At 36.7% G+C, this 24,429-nt stretch overlaps 1 protein-coding gene across 5 annotated transcripts in view; it reads right to left on the bottom strand.

Moving 5' to 3' along the window:
• Positions 1 to 24,429, bottom strand: part of Gulp1 (GULP PTB domain containing engulfment adaptor 1) — a 328,175-nt gene that overhangs the window by 232,189 nt on the left and 71,557 nt on the right. The window lies entirely within an intron of this gene.

Genomic DNA, 24,429 nt, shown 5'->3' on the forward strand with positions numbered 1-24,429 from the left:
AATGAGCCTTCAGTAGACTTTTCAGGTTGAAGGGAGAACTTATATGCCTTTAATGTTTTGTTTGCTTAAAACATGAGTTTTCATCAAACTTAGGATGGGATATTTAATTGCTTAGTTCATAATTTCTGGTGAGGATAATAGAGGGGATGTGCTAGATAGCTTTAGCTGTCAACTTGACACACCTGTTGTGGTGGTATGAAAGAAAATGTCCCCATAGGCTCCAAGTATTTGGACATTTTGTTCCCAGTTGGTGGTGTTGTTTTGGGAGGTCTTAGAAGATGTGGCTATCCTGGAGGAAGCACATCACTGGGGGAGGACTTAGAGAGTTCTTAAGCCTTGTTTGATCTCCAGTTGCTCTTTTGCACTTGTGCCTTGCTTGAAGATGTGAGAGCTTAGCTTTCACTGCTCCTGATCCTCCTGCCACCATGCCTCCCTGCCATGATGGACTATAATTCCCTGGAACTCTAAGCTCATGTAGACTCTTCATTCTATAAGTTGCTTTGGTCAGTGTTTCTATCACAGCAACAAAAAAGTGACTATTACACTTGGGTTGAGGAAGCCTCAATTGGGGAACTGCCTCCATTGAACTGGCCTGTGGCCATGTCGGTGGAGCATCTTCTTGATTACTGGGTGATGTGGGAAGGCCCAGCCCACTATGGGTGGTGCCAGCTCTTGGCAGGTGGGCCTATGCTGTATAAGAAAGCAGTCTGAGGATGGGCCAGGGGAGCAAGCCAGTGAAACAGAATTCCTCCATGGCCTGTGCTCCAGCTCCTGCCTCCAGGTTCCTACCCTGATTTCCTAACTTGGGCTCCCTCAGTGATGAACTATGACCCAGGAGCTTTAAGATAAAATAAACCCTTTCCTCCCCAAGTTGGTATTGGTCAGGGTATTTTGTCACAGAAATGGAGAAACAAACTAGAACAGGGGATCCATTTTAAAAAAAAATAGTAAGGAACAGATTTAGGAGACGTGAGAAATTTCATTAGCTGGATATATAAAGTGGAATTTTTGTTTGTTTGTTTGTTTGTTTTATTTATTTTTCTTATCTAGTTCCAATTTGTGTTGCCCAAATACTCTTTTTTTATATAAAGGTAATTTAAAAAGTTTTTTATTTGTTATTTTTATTTTATGTGTATGCATGTATTGCCTGAATGTAGGTAAGTGCACTCATTTTGTGCAGTGCTGGCAGAGGTCAGAAGAGACTGTCAGATCCCCTGGAACTGGAGTTATGGACAGTTATTACCTGCCATATGGGTGCTGGGAATCTAACCTGAGTCTTCTGCAAGAACATCCAGTGTTCTTAACTGCTGAGCCATCTATAGGCCCTATTTTTTTTTTTTTTTTTTTTTTTTTTTTTTTTTTTTAAGACAGGGTCTCCCTATAGCCCCAGCTGGAAGGGAACTTGAAATGTAGGATGGGCTGGTCTTGATGTCACAGAGATCTATCTGCCTCTTCCTGCTGAGTTCTGGGATTAAAGGTGTGCAACTCCACACCTGACTTTTTTGTAACCCAGGGCTCAGGGACCATTGCAGAGGAGGGGGCAGAAAGACTGTAAGAAACAGAAGTGGTGTATGAATACAAGCAAACTGTTTCCCAGGTGTCTAGAAACATGCTCATATAAATTTACAGCAATAGTGACAACATGCACAAGACCCATGAAAACTCAAACCAGACAAAAACTGAGCATAGAAGTAGGGGTAAGAAGTCCCCTACTTAACTGAGGAACTATTGGCAACTGATCACTGCTGGGTGAGGGAGAGTTGGTCTTCTTCAAGGGAGTGATGCTAGATCGGCCGACCAGGCTCTAGTGGATAAACTCATACCAAGTGACACAAACATGGCTCAATAAACCTTAACATACAAGACAAAATGCATGAAATCCAGCGGGAGGGGGGGTGCTATGGGAGAGTGCAGATAAGGGGGGGGTCTAAATATAATTGAGATGTATTATATAAATGCACAAATATTCAATTAAAAAAGACTAAAAAAAGAAAAAAAATCACAAAAAGTATTGTTGAGGATGTGGAGAAAGAAGTCCTTATTGTTGGTGGAGGTATAAATTGGGACCCAGTACACATACCACTATTCAAATAAATAGGAAGATTTCTCAAAAACTAAAACTGGAACTATCAAGTAGCCCAGCTATACCACTTCTGGACTTATTCCCAAAGGACTCTATATCCTACCATCAGCCTTCATGTCCATCAACTAACAATAATGAAATGTGGTACATATATACAATGGAACTTTATTCAATAAAAAAGAAAACTGAAATTGTGAAATTTGCAGGAAAATCAATGAAGTGGGAAAATATCATATTAACTGAGGTAAACCAGTTATATAAGGACAAATCACATGTTCTCATTTATATGCAGATCCTATCTTCTAATTAAATTTTATTAATTTATTTAATAATGCAGTGTATGGCATCTCCTTATTATTGATAAATTTATGTTGTATTTCACAATTAAGAAAAATAAAATACTTGTTGGTTGCAGAATAGAATTATTCCAATATTTTTCTATTTTTAAAGATTCTTTCCTATTTCTTTGAGGCTCTGCAAAAGGACAATAATTAAGAAAATCTTTCAAGTTCTACTAATGCATCACAGAAATGTCTAGCACAAATATATACTTTGACAGCTTGACTTTTACAAGCTTTTGACTGTCCTCAGATTTGACACCTACTATGTGATATCTGAATGGCCTATTAAAAATTTAAAAACTTGAATTTTTAGAACTACAAACATAAACTGAATTTTTTTTCTATAAGAAACTTGGATATATCAAATACCTGGGTAAAAAATTCCATCATTTCATTTTGAAGGCTGGTATATGTCATAGCAACAGAGATTATTCTAAAGGAAATTTTCTCCCTAGATACCAGGTATCAATCAATAAAACTTAAGCTTGTGACAGCTCATTTTTCCATCATTATTCTTTTTAAAAATATGACTATTCTTTTCTCTTATGTAAGTTTAAATATATTGTACTATCTCAACATGTATTTCTCCCCCAAAGTACCTGATTCTCTAGAAATTTCTTCTCCATTTTTCTCCTCTCTAGATTTCAATTCAAACTGAATTCAATCCAACATAACCAATAATGAAGCATACCATGCATACAAATGCATATTTCAGTCATTTCCTTGCAGTCTAAGCTATAAAATTATATATTATAAAATATTTATAAAGAACAAGGATTTTATTGACCAACTGTGACCATCTTTCTGTTCAGCCTCCTCACATATTTTCCTGATTAGTTCCTTCTATCTAACAAAACTTTTTAAATATCACTTTTTCAGTTTTTCTGTGACACATGGAGATAGTGTCCTATCTGTGAACAAAGAAAATTGTAATAATTTTATTTGAACTTAATCTCCCAATACCCAAAGAGAGGTAGAGCAGACCTCTTCTTTGTACACAGATCTATCAGAGGAATAAAAGATATAGCAATGGCAATAGAAGAACACTGATAAATTTCATTCGGAATTAAAATACATTGTACAGAAACCTGGTCCAAATCACTTAGAAAGCACTGCAACACAACACTAAGAATTCCCAACCTGCCTCTCCTGGGGGCATTTTTCAAAGGAGCTCATATATTTAAAAAAAAAGTACTTTCAAAGCTGTTATGTACAATACTAATGTGAGGCCATATAATTCACTACTAAAAGATGCATTCCAAGAAAAGTTACAACTTGTGTTGAAAAGGTAAAATGTGTAACCAAATTTCCCCATTCCAACAAGTAACGGGAGAGTCTGCACTTGCATGTAAACTTTTACAAAGACATTTCAACAGCGAACCATGGAAAATAGGAGCTCATGTAATGACAAGTATGTCTAATTTCCAAGCTGTGAATAGTTAAAAGAAGCAAATGATCAAAAGCAGCCTTCTTAATTCTCTGAATCTCTTAGTTACTGGGAAAGTACCAGCATCAGCTACAGGAAGTCACTCCCCTGCGGAACTCATCACAAGATGAAACCCAGCAAGCCAGTCTTCAGCACTTTGCTATGCATGAAAGCACTTAAATTCAAGTCAGCACAAAACTTTCCTGCTGACCATGAAGACCTCACTTAATGCAGCTAATGAAGGCAATACTGCTAGGACCACATTTTCATTTATATTTGCTATAACCATTTACAGCCCCCCAAAAAAGTGAAATGAAAGGAACAGCAGTCTATCAATGTCATAGTTGGAAGCAGGAAGGAAACCGCCACCTCTTTGGTGTGACTACTTTCTGTAAAACATAACTGAAGCCACTTTAGTAGTTTATAATAATAAGATTATGATGTGACAAATATAGTTTTTTCTTCATCTCCTCCTCAGTTTTATTCATGTAATAAACATTCATCAAACCGCCACTAAGTACTTGGCATTGTATTATGGACTGGAAATATAGATGAAGAAATCTATCTTATAATTTATTATGAAAAAAAATGACAAAAGCTTGCTATTATCAACGCCAAATTACATGCTGGCCTAGGAAGACCTCATATCTAACTCAACTCTTAATTTTGAAGCAGTACTCTGTACAAATTTGTTTACACAGATGAGGATGGATTCATAAGGTTCTGCTCATTTTTCAAAATGTGTTCATGGGTACAATGATATTTTATTTTCTAAATAACCCTTTCTTGTACTTAGTTTCACTTTCCTTCTTTCACCAATGTGAAAATCAACACCAAGCAAGAGCCAAGTGCTGAACTTCACTTTCCTTTTACAGTCCTGGACAGTGCATACAGTTTTCATGCTAAACTGCACTGTACTAACCATCTGATTTCATACTTTTGTTAACTTTAAGATTTATTGATAGTACAGAAAAACAAATAGTCTTACTCATTGTAGATAGTGTGGTCTTATAAGAATGCTAATGTAGCCGGGCATGGTGGCACATACTTCTATCCCAGCATTTGGGAAGAAGAGGCAGGCAGATCTCTGGGAGTTCAAGGCCAATATGGTCTACATAGAAAGTTCTAAGCCAGTTGGGGTTAAAGGGAGACCCTGTCTCAAAACAAAACAAAACAAACACAAATCAAAACAAAACAAACAATGCTAATATAAGCTGTGGCTTGTTCCTTGTCAAATGCAATAGTGATGAATTTTCTTCTTTTTTCTATTGACACCTGTAAAGAATATCTACTATAATAAAAAACAGTCAGAAGATCGAAAGATCATAGCAGATACTTGTAACAAATGAATGAAAAATTGCTTCCTAATCAAGGGAACTGTGGTGTTCAAATGACTGCATCTTTCCATCTGTCTTAGTTTGTTCTTCATTGCTGTGACAAAATACTCTGACCACTACCAACTTGGGGAGGAAAGGGTTTATTTAGCTTACATATCCCAGGTCGCAGTTCATCAGGGAGCCCAAGGTAGGAACTCAGGGCAGGAACCTGAAGGCAGGAGCTGGAGCACAGGCCATAGAGGAACACTGCTTACTGGCTTGCTTCCCTGGCCCCTGCTCAGCCTGATTTCTTATGCAATGCAGGCCCACCTGCCCATGGGTGGCACCACCCACAGTGGACTTGGCCCTCCCACATCACTCATCAAGAAGATGGCACTCAGACATGGCCACAGGCCAGTCTAATAGAGGAAATTACCCAATTGAGGCTCCCTCAACCCAGGTGTGTCAAGTTGACACTAAAGCTATCCAGCACACCATCTCTACTGTTAAGACTGACAATCGCTGGCTTTCTGTATGACTGAATTAGGTGGAAATTTCATCACTTTCTTTGTGCCTGGTAAATACTAAATGCTCAGTAAACATTTGGGAAGGACTAGGATAAAGAAAGACAAGAGTGATAAACAAAGAGGTAAAACCTTATTGACAGGTCAAAAGGTCTACCTTTCTAGAAAACAAACCTCAATAAAATACACAGAGATTATATAAGACAAACATTTGAAAGACAAACTCATCTCACATTTTCAAAGCTCTGACTCTGCTTTCAAACACCACCACTGCATAATCTCAGAGTGACCGCTCAGGGAGGTTGCAGAGAAGTAATGTGTCAAAATAGAGGCAAAATTGAGTTTCAATCTTTATTACTGTTTAAAACCAAAACAACCTTGTGGATTTATAGATGTCAACATTCAAGTGTTTCACTTCCTGTAGAAGTTGTTTATGTATTTTATAGCCACTAAGGACTGAAACAACTCATAAAGAAATGAATGAAAATAAACTCAGAAGAAAATTATGTGAATGAAATGAGTGAAGTAGTTACGTACAGTGCTTGAAAAACTGAGTGAAAACAGTTATATCATCTGCTTCATTCTAAGAATACTGTGAGCATGCCCCAGTGGTAAGTACTGAACATTTTCCAATTCTGATCTCCATGTGCTGAATATCCTGCCACCACACAATCTCTCTCTCTCTCTCTCTCTCTCTCTCTGTCTCTCTCTCTCTTTCTCTGTCTGTCTGTCTCTCTCTCTCTCTCTGTCTCTCTGTCTCTGTCTCTCTGTCTCTCTCTCTCTCTCTCTCTCTCTCTCTCTCTCTCTCATTGGTCACCTTCATGCCTTGAGAAATGCCGTTCCTAAAAATCTCAGCCGTGCGAATCCTGCCTTATCCTCCTGATGGAAGTGCATCTTGTACTGAACATTTGAGCATCTGAGGTAGGACCAGATTGTCCAGGAAAGCTCCACTTAGACAACAGTGGATTTCCTCAACAAGAACAAGCTCTAAATTCTCAGTCAGCTTATTGCTAGAAAAGGAGGGGGGAAAGATGCAAGAAGAAAATAATTTAAATATAACAGGAGGAAGTAGAATTCATAAAGGCTAATAACGGGAAGTGAGCAAAAACTGAGTCAGAGAAGAGAGGGAAAAAATCTTTCAAGGGTGCTGGGAACAACAGGAAAAGCAAGAGCTAAGGAACAGCTCTTGAAGTCAGCTCTGCCCTAAAGGGTCCACAGCAGACCTGCTTAGAGATGCTGCCCTGGCTCCTTCTCATTTCTTCACATCAGTCCAGCTTCTCTGGGATTCCTCAGACTTCATATATTTATGCTTTAGCCCGAGACTTTACTGAGGTAACCTAAGTGGGACTTGTTCATTGCAATCAAAACAGTCTAAAATCATCCCTTCTGTGAAGTCTCTTCAGAATCAAGCCTAAGAATCAGTGTAAACACAACAGGAGAAACTTCATCATCAACCACACTGCAAAAACAGTTTGTATTGACTCTAGCCAATGAATATTTTCTCAAAGAATCATATTACTCTAATGAAAACGGGGGGAGCCACCTGAATGTGTATGCATCTCAAATTATTTAAAGCAGCACTGTCTCCAAAAAATATAAAACCAAGTTCCTCATTTGTATAATATCCGACTGAAAAATAACAAGCAAATTATGCCATGATTTCTTTTTTCTTTCTTTATAAGAACAATAAAACAAACATAATTTACTTACGGGGTCTATATTTTTTGTGGTTGTGCTTTAAAACACTTGTATTTTTAAAATTTCATTATGTTTATTTTATGTATATGTGTGTATTGCCTGCATGTAGATAAGTTCACCTGTGTCATGAAATACCCGCGGAGGTCAGACGATGCTGTCAGATCCCCTGGGACTGGAGTTATAGAGAGTTGTTAGCTGTTATATGGGTGCTGGGATTCAAACCCGGGCCTTCTGCAAGAACAACCAGTGTTCTTAATCGCTGAGCCATCTCTCCATCCCCAATACTTTGTACGTTTTAAACTCAAGGCTAAATATGTTAAATATATTCTTAGGCTGCAACACTGTAGCAGAAAATATACATTCTCAATTTTCTGGTTCTCTCAACACTGGGGTAGAGACATGGCATTCCGAATCCTGTGTCTTGTCTTAGGCTTTAGTATCTCAGTAGCCATTTCTGAGTTCCCAGGATCTTAGCATGCTTTCCTCACACCCTCCCTGTAGAAACTGAAACTGGAGAAATAAACACTACTCACCTGCATGAGTAAAGCTAGGCTGCAGAAAGAACAGTTGTGTAGCCATGGGTGTCTACACATTAAATGCCCCCTGATTTTCCACTGCTGTGCCATAACCACAAGCCAAAGATCCTATTGCTTCTTTCGGGATGCTCAGAGCTAATCTATTTCCTACAAAGTGCCTAGGGGTAGGCTAAGGTAACCTTGGATAGGAAACTTCTACACAACAGTTGGAACTATATGCCCTGTAGCTGAGACAGCACCCCAGCACCTGTCCCTCTTCTCTGCCCTTGCAGGCCACTCCACGCCACCCCCCAACCACATTCTACCTCTACACAAATCGAAGCTGTAATATTATTCCAAGAACTTAAATGTATCCTTTTAACCAATATTTGTTAAGTGTCAGAGACAGTTTCACACAGCAATGACAAAATAAAGGAGGCAGATTCTCTACCTTCATAAGATTTATGTTCTATTTATCTGAATATGTAAAATAAAATTTAGCCACATATAAATGAGGCAGGATAGAAAGGGGAAATAATGGGGATGTAGGAAGGGAAAGGAGTCCCTCACTCCACTCCAGAGTCTGCTAGGAGCTTCTCACTAGCTAAGAATCAAGAACGCCAGCACAATTAATATTTGCTATGAAGTTTTCTGGCACAGAAACAATATTTCTTTTACATAGAGAGATTTCCAAAATAAGAATGTTAGAATACCAAGAAGCCAGGTTGAAGCTTATATGACCTTGACTATGTCCTCACTCCTTTCCCAGATGTTTTCCAGAAAGCTCACAAACAAGGCTAGTAACATTTGTTTGCAGTGAAAACATACCAACCTCCTAAGCCAATTCTTGTGATCTATGGCTAGGTTATCAGCTGTAACCCTGGTCAGTGCACATTGAGAACCACCCTGTGATGTCATTTGGATCCCCAACAATCCTTCGAGAGCCTAGCAAAATCATCTACACGGTTATTACAAGGACAATTGAGAGCTACTCTCCTTTGAGGTCACGCCCACGGGTATGTCTTATTTTCTCCCCAAAGCTTAAATCTGTTAAAAATCTCTTTTTAATAGACTTTTACTCTGTTTCATACTGGCTCATCCTGAAATTCTTTTCTGTGGCTTCTGGCTTCAGCTTTACCTTAGTGGAGGTCCCTAAAGGAGAAGGCAATCCCTCAGGCTGCTGGCAGCATGGCTGGGCTGTGTTTCCTGCTGTACTCCAGCTAATTAGAAGATAAATCATTATTCTTTTGTCACCAGGACAAATCACGTGTGAACTTGCATCTCATCTCTCACATATTATAGAGGAATTATGTGAAGGAGGTATAAAATTATAAGCTAAGGCACAAGTTGCACCTGAGAGGCCTTCAAAATAATAATAAGAGGACATGAAATCGGGGGGATAGTAAAGTGGAGGTGAAAATGTGGGGTCTGAATATGATTAAAACGCATTGTATAAAATTCTCAAAGAAGTAATAAGATATTTTAATATATAATCTAAGGAGCACAAATCACATTTTCTTGAGTGGAAAGTGCAAGATATTTAAGAAATAGGAAGTTGCCTTACAAAGCAGAAGAATTAAAATATGAAGGAAAAAAAAAAAGCCCCTGCAGTTGAAAAGAGGGAGGGAGAAAGGGAAGGAAGGAGGGAGCTTGTTCAGATGCAGTATCCATACTTGGGCAATTAATGTAGATGTATATATAATTCACCCTCAGATATATACAATTGTAAACCTTGATTTTTGTCTCAAAATCCTCACGAAGTTAAGAAATTCCAATCTGGAGCTGGAGAGATGATTCAGTGGTTAATAGCATTGGCTGCTCTTGCAGAGGACCTGGGCTTGGATCCCAGCACCCACATGACAGCTAACAACCATCCATAACTCCAGTTCCAGGGGATCTGATGCTCTCTCCTGACTACTGTGGGCATTGCATGATACAGGTGCCCTTACATACATGCAGGCAGTACAAAAATACATTTAAAATAAAAATAATAAATAAAAATATTTTTCAAAAAGAAATTCCTATCTGTCTGGGGAAAATACATCTGCACTTCTGGTATCCTCAAACACTAATTTGTAGTGTGACTGTTTCTTCTTGCATTTACATCCTGACTGTTTAGCGTAAATCTAATTCTGAGTTTCCTGTCCTCCTGCCCAAGCTCTCCTGATGCAACTCCTCCTGAGCCTATTCTTTACTAGCTGCTCTGGGTGTTACAAGTGTAACAAAGAGTTGGCTAACCTGATGCATGCTGCTCTGTTGAGAAAGCAGTTTGGGCCATTTTCCTTGATAATATTTTCTGTTGGATTCTGTTGTCCCCACCCTTCCTTGATTCAGTTGGGTTTCTAGTATGACATTCATCTACTTGGGTCTGATCATTTATTCACTCTTATCCTTTCCAGATGGTATCCCTTCAGCTCTACTTGACAGCACATTAGTGGTCTTCACATGTCTACCTCACACCCCATTTGTGGTCTTCTGACACTGGTGATTGAAGGAGCACGTTGCTTCCTCTGCTTCATGTGTAGCACATAGCTTCTCATGCTCCATACCCAGGAAGAAGATTCATGATTGGCCACCCAAACCTGCTGCTACTGTGTCAGGCCTGGACTGTGTCCAAAGCCTGATGAGGTCACTGAGAAACTTCAGTATCCTGACCACAGTTCTCTGATGTGGTCAGCCCTCTCTTACCTCACTCTTTGTAAGGTCACTGAACCTCAGATCATTCTGAATAAATTTCTGTCCAGCAAATATACAACAAAACCTAAACTAATGTCCAGTCAACAATTACCAAATTCTTTGTAGTGAATATTGGTCGTGTCCCAGAATTTTAAGCCTCCCTATAAACAACCTGACCACCAGGTACATTTCACAACTAAAAATGGCACAAACAAAATTCTGCCACAAGAGTAACTATTCATTAACCACTATGAAAAAAAATCAGTTAACTCTATGAAGCCCCTTGCAAGGAAGATCATCTCAAGGAAAATCAAACAGCATCTTCTCAGTTGAGTCACCCAGTTTCTCAATGTCTGTGAAATGGATATAGGACAGACTGGTTACAATGAAGACAGAGCACAGGACTACATGGACTTCCAGATGAAGTTTGTAGACAGTGTTTCGAGCTAGCTCAGTGTAATAAGCAAAAATTGTTTTGCTGAGGATTAGTATTTCTAATATACTTTATGATAATTGGTTCAGATATAAACAGAAATACCTCTTGGAATTTGGATCACTGATTAAAATCCTTCAAAAGTTATTCAAATGCTTCAGGAACAGAAACTCAAATAATTGATACAAGTATGATTATGTATCTGTCTAATGCATGTCTGTGTATAAGTATATCACAAGGTTTATATGTAGCAACATGAATATTTAATAATATTCAGAATGAGATTCTTTTCTCTCTTCCTTGGCGAAAACTAAAGCTTTCATGGGATGTATATCCAACATCTGCTCCCCAGAGAAGGAGTGAAAAAAGAGATGAACAAGTGATAAAGTGTTAGCTCTCAGAGCTGTTTCCTTCAGTGTTATAGCCTACTCATAGCTCTCTTTTAATGTGCAAACTAGCCAGTATTCATTAGAGTGCAGATGTGGATGCTGATGCCCTAGCATCAAGTTCAGCTTGGCATTCTACACTGCCAATAAGTAACCCAAATACCCTGGGGATGACATGAAGTCTTACTATATAAAATAACTCACACATGGAAAGCCAACAGTGATATTTCTGGTGGGTCTATAGGCACTGAATAGGACTTTTCTCATTATTAATATTGTCAACCTGGTAGAATCTCTAATCACTAATGAAACAAACCTTTGGGACATTTATAAGTTTCCAGATTACGTTAACTGAGGTACAAAGGTTCATCCTAAATGTAGGTGGTACAATTCCATGTGCTGAGGTCCTAGACTGAATAAAAGGAAGAAAGTAGGGTGAGCACTGACATTCATCTCTCTCTGCTTCCTGACTGCATATGCAATGAGGCTGGTTACCTCTAGCTTCTGCCACCAAGATGAACTATATACCCTCAAACTCTGAACCAAAATTAAGCCTCTTAATCCTCGTGTTGCTTTTGTCAGGTGTTCTGTCAGAACAACAATAAAAGTAACTAATACAGGGGCCCATTGCTTGAGCACTGTGAGGAGAAAATTTCTGTAGAAACTGAAACAATGCATTTATCTATTTAACATATTAGGTCTTTCTCATGAGTAGCACAGAGTGGGTTCAGCGAGTTAGAATAACACAGAAGATAGAGTAGCAACAGTACATTAAAGCAACAACATTTAAACTGAAGGCCTGAATAATATAACTTTATAACCCTTTGGTATTGTCTTTGGTATATTTAACAGAAAACAGTTTATAAAATTCATTATACTAAAAGTACATGGACCATTAGCAGAGATTACTACTACTGGTCAGTTTCCAGCAGCCCTAAATTCAGCACAATATATGAGTAATTCCTCATCTCCAGACTGCCAAAACTTTTTGACTTCAAATTTCTCACCTTGTGAATGTTATCATTTCTTCAAGTAACACTATTTCTTCCTTTTACTCAACCCTCTCCATCTGTACTACAACATGTTTACTTTGCTTTCAAAAAAGTTCTATAATCCGTTTCACCTTCTCCATTTCTGCCATCAGACAGTAATAACCACACCATGAATAGTGGACCAGCTCTCCTTAGTAACACTGATTTCCCTAGTCCTTGTTCTGTTCTTCCAGAGTGATATAAATCTTCATTCTGTCACTCATTTATTTACTAACTTTCAATGCTGGGTTGGAACTTTCAGGATCAGTTTTATTTTCCTCATGATTTAATCCCCATAAACACCTTAAATTCAGTTCTAGTCAAACATTGCTTGCTGTACATCCATTATTTTCAGCAATTACTATGGGCTCTATCTATTTCCTTAGGAATCACAGAGCTATTGTGAAGAACCTACAAATTCACACATGCACTACTTATCATCTGTCCTCTAAAAAGCCCCACACATAGCTATATTATAATATTCAGTGGTATAACAATACATGCTTCCAGGTGCCAAAGGTAATAAGAGGATAAAATTCCACATTATTGTAAAAACAATTGTCCCCCAAAATGTTTTCTAGAAAACAGTACATAATAATGTTAATACAAATGACACTGAAAATTGGGAAAGAGATAGATTTTCAACATGGTATTGCCATAGCTTTAGGGAAATTAAAATTAGAAAGAGGCCCTGCCAGAGCTGCAGACATTTCTGACAAGTGTACCTCTCACCTCTCATCAAGAAGCTTCTTTTTGCAAAAGGTAGAGACCATTATAAAGTTCTAAAACTGGTCAAATAAAAAGAATAAGTGTCTATGAGATGCCTAGCCTTAAGTGACATATCCATAATGCAACCTATTCACCTAAGGCTCACCAGCAAAGCTTTACCAGCAAAGCTTCCTCATGCAACAGATGATTAACCTAGAAAGCCACAATGGCCAAAGTGCAGAGACTAAGAGACTGCAGAGTCCTTATCCCATATCAAACCTCTGCAACCCGAAGCTGATGACCATTGCAGAAAGGGGCTAGAAAAACTGTAAGAGCCAGAGGTGTTTGATGACCACAAGGAAACAGTGTTCCAGACAGTTTCAGACACCTGGGAAGTTACCTCCACGAACTTACAGACATGGTGACAGTATGTGCCAGACCCATGCAGGCTCAAGCCAGAAAAATCCCCACATAGAAGTGTGTAAATTGGTAAGAAGCTCCAATCTTAGCTGTGGAACTACTGGCAACCAATAACTACTGGGAGAAGTTGAGTTAGTCTTCTTTAAAGATGTGATATTAGATAGGTTATCCAGGCTCCAGTGGATGAACACACACCTAAGGACATTTGGGGACACAAACTTGGCTCAACAGACCTTAATATACATGGCAGAGTACATGAACTCCAAAAGAGGGGGTCTATAAGAAGGGTGTGGATAGGAAAGAAGGTTTAAATGTGATCAAAATATACTATATGAAATTCTCAAAACTTCAGTTAACAACTATAAAAAATACTTAACACAAAAATAAAAGTGGAAAGTGTTTTTAAAATCACTTAGCTGTTTCAGTAGTTATCTTCTCAATTGTATTTTTTCACCTTTTTTTAAATTTTAATTAGAGTCAGAAGTCATTTCCTATTATTTATCAGTTTCCTTGTCTATATTCTACTGTCCATCACTAGTTGGAAATAAAGTTGAAAATTTTCCAAAAGATTCAGTTGTCTGTTTGGTAGAAAAAGATACAGTATACATTCCAAGGATCAAACAATATTCTACTCTCTTGGCCAGCATTATCTACCAGCCTTCTAAATCACACACCAAAGGAAAATATGGAGAAAAAAGAACCATGTCCCTTAATGTCTAAATGATTATGTTAGAAACTCAACGATCTACTGGGAACTAGATAAGCTTCCTATGAAATGCTGGAGTCACCTGTAAATTCAATCTAAGGACTTCATCAGAATAAGCACCAAAACACCAAGGGGTTTAGATGTAAGTCCTGTAAGGACTTATAAGGTAATAAACTCAACATCTGTTCAGCATAAAAAATTGTAACTCTTCACTGTTTCATTTGAAAATATGTTCAGGAAAGGCATCATTGATATTACGACCTGTGGAAATAAAAGACAGTTCTAAACTTAGGACTCGGAGTGAATTATGGAAAACATCAATCTTACGAAACAAAGTAAAAAGGTTTTACACGCATACTCAAAATGGTTCCATGGTCAAACGACTTGGAAAACACGGGTAAAATATACTGAAGAATTTTTGCTATGGTACGTCACATGTTTTTAGCATATACCATATGTTTTAAAGCCCTCAAAATATAACAATATTAACATGGTTATTTTATTTCAGCAAGAAAGTACTTTTTCTTGGCGTATCTCCAGTGTTTTGTCCATAATGGTTTCAAAGAGAAATAAACAGGGCCAGTGAAAAGGCCCCAAGTCTGACAGCCTGAACTGAACTCCTCCACTACTCATATGCTAGAAGGAGAGAACCAATTCCTTAAGTTGTCCTCTGAACACCACACATATTCCATAATACATGTAATACACACACACACACAAACACACACACAAACGCACACACTTTAGTAAAAATATTTTTTAAAAGAGAAGAAAATGAAAAAAAATCAATGATGAAATAGATATAATTTCCTCATTAAAGAATTTTCCTTACAGAAAATGAACCAGTTATTAGATCTAAACTCTTGACTAAAAGGCAGATGTATACATGAGAATATTAAATCAAGTTCATTAAACACTTTTTATTTTTAAAAATCGTGCTGACAAGTTACAGGCCAACATTTACAAAGGATATTTTGTCATTAAGGAGGAAGAGAATTAAATTTGGAAAGACAGGCAGTCATGATTAAAAGTGGATTTTGTACAAAGCCCATCTGAACATAAATAGCATGTATATTTTCCTAAAGGACGTGTGTCTCTTCCCTATTATAATTGGTTAATTATCACCAGTTACATCAAAGGCAGGGGGATCAATGTGCTGATTTCTAAACCAAGTCTTTAGAAGCTGCCTAAATAAGGGTCAATTTTTACCAATGCAGCTTTCTTCTCATACAGTTAATCTGTAAAAGAATCACCTAGGTTTGTTTTAGGTGTGAATGTCTGACAAGTCATAACAAAGATCCAAATGTGTGGTGTTTGAGAATACCCTCCATATTTTTTCTGCAAAGATATTAAAGTCACAATGATCTGTTTATTGTTCCACACACTTAAAATCCTAAAGGCCTTTCAAGGGCAGGCCTGTGTGCCTATTGCCCCTGTCTCTGGCCCCTTCCATCTATATCAGCCTTCCTGCTATACGTCAGGCAGAGTCATTCCTGCTATAGGGTGTTTTCTTGCAGCGAGTCCTTTTTCTATGTCTTCACCTAGTGTTGGCAGCATGACTAGAGATTCTAACTGAAGTCATCTGAGGTCAGAAGTAGGTAGCAGTAGATCTTGAAGGTGGCTGGATATAAGATTTCCAGGACAGAGCAGGTGAATAAATTATCAACACAAATAGAGTTGCCTACTCCCTTGAAAAGACATTTACATGGGGAAACATTTTACATGTTGTATATAACACTGAGCATTTAATAAATTGTGGTCAAGATATCTGTAATTGTCATCAGCTTGATACTGTACAGTGCAGTGACATTTGAAAAAGGCAAAGACCTTTAAAATGATCATTTATTGAGGAAAAATAATTAAGTTGCCAGGTTTATGCCACTGTTAAAAAGGAGCTATAGCCTGTGATTGTTGATGATAACTGGTAATTAAACCATTTATGATATATTAAAACCATGACTGCTATTCAGGCTATTTATATTTTTCTATTTTTAAAATCATAAAATAAAATGAAACATAAACTTGCACAATAAAGTTTCTAGAAGTCAGTATTTTGTTTATTGTTCTGCATTCAAATGAGTATATCAGGCTTTGTTGTCTTTCCAAAACTGTCAGCCATATAGTTTCCCCTTAATCCCTCCTCCAGCATTTCACCAGACAAGAAACACTGCGAAGGATACAGGAGTCAAGCACTGTGCACATCCAGACCCAACCACGAAGCAAAGCTTTACCATTGACTCAGTCAACACTGATAATGACATTCATCTTTCACTTAAGAAATCAGAATAAAATTTTCACAGGTGGAACAGTTTCTACTGCCAAATGACTTTCTACTATTTGATGCATTCAAGAATCAAAGCCAAAATAAATTATTAAAAACCTTGGAATGGTTCTAGGAGTTTTTAGCAACAGAGAAAATCATAATTGTTTGAAATCAGCATCAGAAGAAAACATGAAACTGTTCCCGATGATTAACTGGTAGTTTTTAAGAGTCAAATTCTACAAATACAGACTGGAATCTAACTGAAGGCCTTTCTGACTGAAAATACTCATAAATTCAGAAAATAAAGAATATTATTTTGTCCAGGATACATACTTTTTAGTCATGAGTGATGCTGTTTATAAGATCAGAACCAGAGAATCCAAGAATGAGCTAGACCCATCAAAGCAACCCAGGGAGGTAGTGAATGCAAGATGTCAAAGAGAATTGGAGATGAGAGGTAGATTGCCAATGGGGAAACAGAATTCCCCAGCATCAAGGAGTTCACAGTGCATTACAAAGTGTCAACACGTCTTGACGATCAAGATATTTTCAAAGCAACTGCCCTTAGAAAATACTGAGCAATCACAAAATAAAGAGTGAAAGCATCTCTATTTAGCTGGTCTCCAGGCTGTTCCCCAGACTTTTTGCTTACTGATTCATCTGTGTTGGAAAGATTTTGACTTATCATCTTAATTCCTAAAGTTTACTAATGCATAAACAACATCACAAATTGAGCTCAGTTTCAAGTCCTGCAATATTGTTAATCCTTTGTGGATAAGACAAGTTGCTCTAAAACTATATGGGAAAAAGAACAATCAAATATTTAAGGTCTTTCACTACCCAATTCTTTACAAAATGAAAACTCATATTAAATTTACAAAAAAATACATTAGTGAAAGTCACCCACTTTTATATGTACAAGGATAAGGCCACGTACTATACTCAAAATGATAACTTACATTTTCCAGAAAAACTTGATCACAACCTAGTTATAGTCTTCCATCTTGCATGGTGAAGATTCAAGAAACTCATTCAGTCCCAGGCTAGAGGAGAAAGTTTAGCTTAAATATAGATTTGAGTTAGTGGGTGACAGGCTATGTCCCTGTCTGTACTTTTAGTTTAAGGACTGTTAAACAATCATAGCACCAATTACTTCTCCTCTGAAGCATGTATCACTCAACTGGCAAAATAATTATCGGTTGTACATCTATTTTACACACCTCTCTATGTCTCCAACAGTTAGTACAACACTGTCATACAACTGTAACATCAGAACATATTAACAGAAAAAATAAATTAATGTTTGGAAATAAAGAAATGGGAACACAGTGAAATCTATCGACTAAAAAGTTACTTTAAAACACATATTGACACTGTGTTAATGCTATATTATGATTATGCCTTACTTAAAAAAAAACACAACTGACTCTTAGTATCCACTTTTATGCGAAGAGTTGACCCAAACCGCTGAGAACCTGTTACTTACTTCAGATTTCTCTTGGAACTGTGCTCTCTAACAAAGGCTAGCTCCCAGTTTAATTGAAACAGTATATCCAGCATGAGATGGGGAAGTAAAAGTTGTACAATTATCTTATCTGATCTCTAGACCTAGATGAAGACACACACACACACACACACACACACACACACACACATAAACACATTATCAAAAAAATTTTGTCCTTTTGAGACAGGGTCTCCTTGTAGTCCCAGTAGGCCTGGAACTAACAATGTAGATCAGGCTGGCCTTGAACTCATAAAGATCTGCCTGCCTCTGCCTCACTCCCAAGTGCTGGGATTAAAGGTGTTAGTCACCATGCCCAGCTACCATATACCATAAATAGTTGAATTTCATATATTGTTTACAACAAAAATGGGAAAATCTTCATATCTTCTTTGCTGTTAACCACCATATATCGACCCATACATGCATTATCCTAGGTCAAGGCTCATGAGGGATTAAGGTTATAGAGTTTATAAGAGAAGCTCAAGGTCTGGTACAGTTGTTTACATTATAAACAAGTTTAAGATTAACTTTTTTGGTTGCAAGATTAAGTAAAAGTCATCTGTCCAGAGTGTGTCCGTTTTGTAAAAGTCATGAGCACACATACCAAGAAAAGTTTCATATTTATTTCTTATCTTCTAAGTCCAATTTAAAATACTATTTTTATTCAAGAAGAAAACTGTAATTGACAAGCCTCCAAATATTTCATTGTAACTCCCCTTTCATAATTACATTAATATTATTTTAACTATAAATAGAAATTCTGGTACACTTTCCAAAATAAAAACTATCTAGAAGCCCCCTAAAACCATAATCAATCAATTTCCCCATATTCTGTAAAATTAATTTATTGATAGGTATTTTAATAGATGTTTTCTGGTTAGAATGGATGTCCAATGTCCAGACTGTTAAGTAAACTTTTGAGTTTACAACAGATGATCCAAATTCAAGTGGTATTTAAAGAAAACTTAATTTTATTCATTGTATTTCACAAAAAGTACTGTGTAAGAATTAGATGACATTGAATTTTATATATTATCCTCTATTGACATCATTAAATATGTATCTTCAGGCATTAGTCTTTTACATTTATCAAGTTTTTTAATGAAAGCAAGAAAATGTCAGAAAAACAACCATAGATCATATATTTACATTTTCTTTATTTTTTTAAAGACATTTTAGGATCGTACTATTATTGTCAAAGATTATTACATCATTTCTGTCCTCTTTGATGTCAACTGTGGGGAAGCAAGAGGGTTCAAACTAGTTGCTAAGCCCGATGGTCTTAGATCAATTCTGAGGACTCATATAGAAGAAGGAGAAAACCAACTCGGACAATTCTGACCTAAACACCCACACTATGACATGTGTGCACCCAAACACATACACAAATGCATAAGCTAAAAAATGTATTAAAACATGTTTTAAGGCTAAATCATCTAATACGTTCACCAATATTACTGCATATTTGGTATTCTTTCTAAAAGGTTAAGAGCAGCTTTATTAAGAAAATGCATAGGTTAACTTGAACAAATGGGTTCTGTTGCTGCTGAGTGAGACTCAGACTTCTTTTATATGCTCATTTGTCTTCCCTCAGACCTAGAAAATGCAAATAATTACCTATGTTTCAGCAGGTGTGCAGAAACAGTGAAGGGCCCTTAGACACTTTTTATGGAACAAATTTTCCTCTTCCTCTAGCCAGCCTTAGTGAGTGCAGTTTTATAGGCTCACCATGGATGGGGAAAAAGATCTTTTTCAAGGAATATTTTAGTAGTATTTAAAATGTTCAAGAACTATATAAACCCAGCCATTAAATATTAATGTGTATTTTAAAGTGACATCTTTAAACTTTCATTACTAAAAGCAACTGTTGTGCTTAGTTGGCCTAGAAAAGTATTCATGTGAATTGCTGTCAAGGTCATCACTCATTCTGTTTTCTATTGTATTAGTATGAGAGATTATTTCTAATTCCAAGTAGCTCACAGTATATAAAAATATGTTTCATTAAGTCCTGAAATCATCCACAGTATTAGGTATGCATAAGTATCTTGGTCTTTTGTTTCAAAAGGACCTAAAATCACCAGAATGTATTGCCACTTCAGTGCAGAAGCTTACATGAATTTATGAATGGCTTAAATACACATCTATCTCTTTACTTTGTAGTAACTATGAACTTATTGCTCAAGCAAACTTATTACTCAAGTAAACAAGAAGAACTTCCCATGCATTCTTTCTTTCAGTGTTTAGCATGTCTTTGTTTATATCCTCACAGCTAGAGGCTTTTGGAATGAGTGTCATCTGTGAAATACAAACACAGTAGTTAACTTTTGGTGGTGTAGAACTTTGCAAATGTATATGTATATGAAAACAGAAATGAACACATACGCACTTACCTATGGAGCATTTAGTAAAATGAGTTGAAAACTTTAAAATAGTTTTATTCAGCTTTTGACTTAATGTATATTAAGAAATGATTGAAAATACACTGTCAACAGTGATGACCATGTATCCCAGTTTAATTTCTGTTGCTGTGATTAAAAACATCCTGATATAAAGCAACTGAGAGGGAATAGTTTATCTGGCTTACAATTTCTGGTTATAACCTATCATTGATGGAAGTTAGTGCAGACTCAAGCAGTTAGTCACACCACATCCATAGTCCAGAGCAAAGAGGAAGAATGGCTCCTTGCTTACTGCTTCCTCACTCTCACATAGCCTTTTCATCTCCTACAGTCAGTAGAACACAAAACCAAGGAATGGTGTGACCCATTACAGACAAGTTTTCCTACCTCACTTAACAATCAAGACAATCAACATTATACATGCCCACAGGGCAACCTGATCTAGACAATTCCTCGTGAAGCTCTCTTTTAGTTGAATATAAACTGTGACAATATGACATTTAAAACTATCACAGCATGCAAAATAAAAGAGCTATAGAGAAAAATTCCTTAGAGAATACCAGTGTGCTTAACTTACTGTTACAGAAAGGTGCTATGTTAATTATTTCAAAAATACAATGTACAAAGTTCTAAGCAATCTTCTTCCTTTCAGGGACAAAAACAAACAAATAACCCAGTTAACAAACAAACTACCTGGTTATCTAACTAGCTTGAAAGGACCCAATAGCAAACTGAGCATGAAATCTCTTGCAAAACAAAGTTTGATCAACTATTTTTACAAGGAAAAAAGGGAAGAAGGGAGAGGTGACAGAAAGAAAAATGATGGGAGTCTATTCTATATGCATAAAAAATATAAAAGACCAATTTTTAAAAAAATTTTGGCATTTTCCTCAGATTTACAGTTTTGTGGAACTTTAATTTTTAAGCAAAGTGTGCTGTTTGTATTATTTTTAAATATCAATTCCTTTCCTATTTGTTTCATACATCAGCTTTTTATGTCAACTTTACATTCAGCTTTTGAATGTGGGAGGAAGAGCTGTCTGACAAAATTCCTTCCATACAATTATATTTTTCTTATTTGATAATATCCTGATACATGCAATGTTTATTCTTGTGTATCCTTTTTTAAAAAAATATTTATTATTTTTATTTTATGTGTATGAACATATTGTCTGCATGTAGGTAAATGCACTCGTATCGTGCAATGTCCACAGAGGCCAGAAGAGACCCTCAGATCCCTTGAACCTGGAGTTACGGACAGTTGTTAGCTGACAGGTGGGTGTTGGGATTCAAATGTGGGTCTTCTCCAAGACCAACCAGTGCTCTTAACTGCTGAGTCATCTCTCCAGCTCTCTTGTGTATCCTTTTAGTTTTCAAAAACTGTACTTCAATGAACTAATAGAGTAAGATTTCTTAAGCCTATAATAATATGTTATTTTTTCATTTTAGTTTATATTCTGGTTAAATACACACAGCATCATATTTATAATTTTAATAATTTAAAGTTCAGTGATGCTAAATAAATGCATGCTGATTTTCAATAAATTTCCAGAGGTCTTTTCATCTTGAAAAGCTGGGGGCTCTGTGTTCCTTAAGCAACAACTTTCCATTTTCCTGTCTCCCATTCCAGGCAAATATAATACATTATTAAATGGGAAGGAAAGTATTTAGACCTTGTTTGAATGAGTGTCTTAAAATCGCTATGGAATTTCTTCAAAATATTTAATGCATGGATGTCTTTACTCAAAACATGTGGTCACTGACAATTTCTCTTCATAATTAATACAAAAACATTACATTATTTTCTGGACATGGATGGTACCTGTGAACTGGGAGTGCTTGCATTTTTGAAGTTTGATTCTTATTAGTAACAGAAGAAAACAACATAGTGTCAGACACTGTTTTGTGTGCTTTACAAATACATTTGTTATTCTGTTCTTGACAATAAGTATATACTTAGTAATATTACCAATATTTCACATATAGGAACTTGAAGCAAATTATTATTCCATTCTGAAGGATTAATTGTATCCACATAAAAGTTTAATGCATGAAAATATTTAAAGATAAAAGGTCTATGAACACCCCAGTTTCAATTTTGATATTGCCAAGGATTTTTCCAAAAGGCCCAAATAATCACAATTTCCATACATATGATTCTAATTTCTACACTTAGACTGACATGCTAATAGGCTATGACGAACCGAGTTTAAGCCAACCTCTGCTCCACTGTGTCCTAATTGGACAACTTTGGACAAACCATAAAAACATACTCCATCATTAAAATAATGACATCCCGTGGGCTGCAGAGATGGCTCAGCAGTTAAGAGCACTGGCTGTTTTATAGAAGACCTGGGTTCAAACCCCAGTACACACATGGTAGCTAACAACTGTCCATCACTCCAGTTCCAAGGGATCCAACATCCTCTTCTGACCTCTGCAGGCACTGCACGACACAGGTGCACTTATATACATGCGATATATACATACATATAAAATAAAAATAATAAAATATTTAAAAATAGTGACATCCCTATGCCCTTGCTTCAGAGGCAGCATGACTGTGAAGAGGACAGGAACAGGTATGGAGAATATGTAGACAAGGGTTGTGATCATGAGAAGAAAAGGTGACAGTGTTGTGCTTATGTTACAAAATGTGAGAACAGCACTAGGCAATGGTAAGTGCATAGCCAGGAAGCTAGATGGGAATGGCAGCTGGAGAGTCATGCAAGCTACTTAGTCTATTTGGGCTTCACTTGCTTATTTGTAAAGTCTAAATAGTGTTATCTTGCTTTATAAGGACAGAATAAATATATGTATAGAACTTCGAACATTATGTGACATGTAATTAGTGATGGGGAAAATTTACAGTTCATTTTTCATCTAGTGGTTTCTATTACAAATTGTAACGTTTTTTATCTCTTCCAATTCCTTTCCCAAAATAATTCGTGTGAAATATTTAGCAAAGAATTTGCCATATAGTAAACAATCAAGGAATATGAGACTTTAATATATACATTTATTATCCTATTAATTCCTAAAATTAATATTTTATCATGTTGTGCACACAGTGTTTATCTCATGTTTGTACCAAAATCTTAATCAGTTTCCAAGGGGAAAATGATTTACTTTGTCTGTTTTAATATAAAATAGAAATATTCAAAATGTGCTAAAGCAGTTCTATCTTGTCTTGTGAATTATAAAACTTCTTTGCCCCATGTTTTGTCATGTTCTTGGAAATTTGGTAATATAGACCATTTTTAAACTTTTTCATTTGTATATGGAACATTTTCCTATTTCAGCTCCTTGGCAGAGTTGCTAAGAATAGCAAACTAAGCTGAAATTTTAGTGAAACAGATAGAGTCTGAGTCTGGATATAGTAACCAGTGAGGGACAGTATTACTCAGGGTTATCCAGAAAAACAAAACCAACAAATTGTGACTCTGTGTGTGTGTGTGTGTGTGTGTGTGTGTGTGTGTGAGAGAGAGAGAGAGAGAGAGAGAGAGAGAGAGAGAGAGAGTCAGACAAGAGGGATTCCTTCTTATTCAGCCTTTTTGTAGTCTGTAATAAGTTTTCAACTGACTGTATGAAGACTTCCCACATGGGAAAGGAAAATATTCTTATTCAACCCAAAATTCACAGGTTAACCTTAATCAGAAAACCCTCACGTGTGCATGCAGAGCATTGCTTGACTAAATGCCTAGATATCTAATTGCTAGTCATGCTGGCACAAAATTAAACATTAGTGGCACGCAGTAATGACTTTTACAATGTGTGCATGACGTAGGCTAAAGAATTTTAGCTAACCTTGCAACGAAAATGTTACTATTTATAATGTAAACAAACTTGCTGAGCCATGTGCTCCTCTTGTGACCTGAGCATATGACCTTAATCCCTCAGTACCCCTCATTGCCCTCCATCAAAGACAGTGTATGTATGCATGTTTTACATATCAAAGCAGTGAAAGCAGCATGTTTTTCTCATTGCAAACAATGAG

This window comes from Nannospalax galili, unplaced genomic scaffold, assembly GCF_000622305.1.
Source record: "Nannospalax galili isolate Female #2095 unplaced genomic scaffold, S.galili_v1.0 scaffold115, whole genome shotgun sequence".
Classification (NCBI taxonomy): Eukaryota; Metazoa; Chordata; class Mammalia; order Rodentia; family Spalacidae; genus Nannospalax; species Nannospalax galili.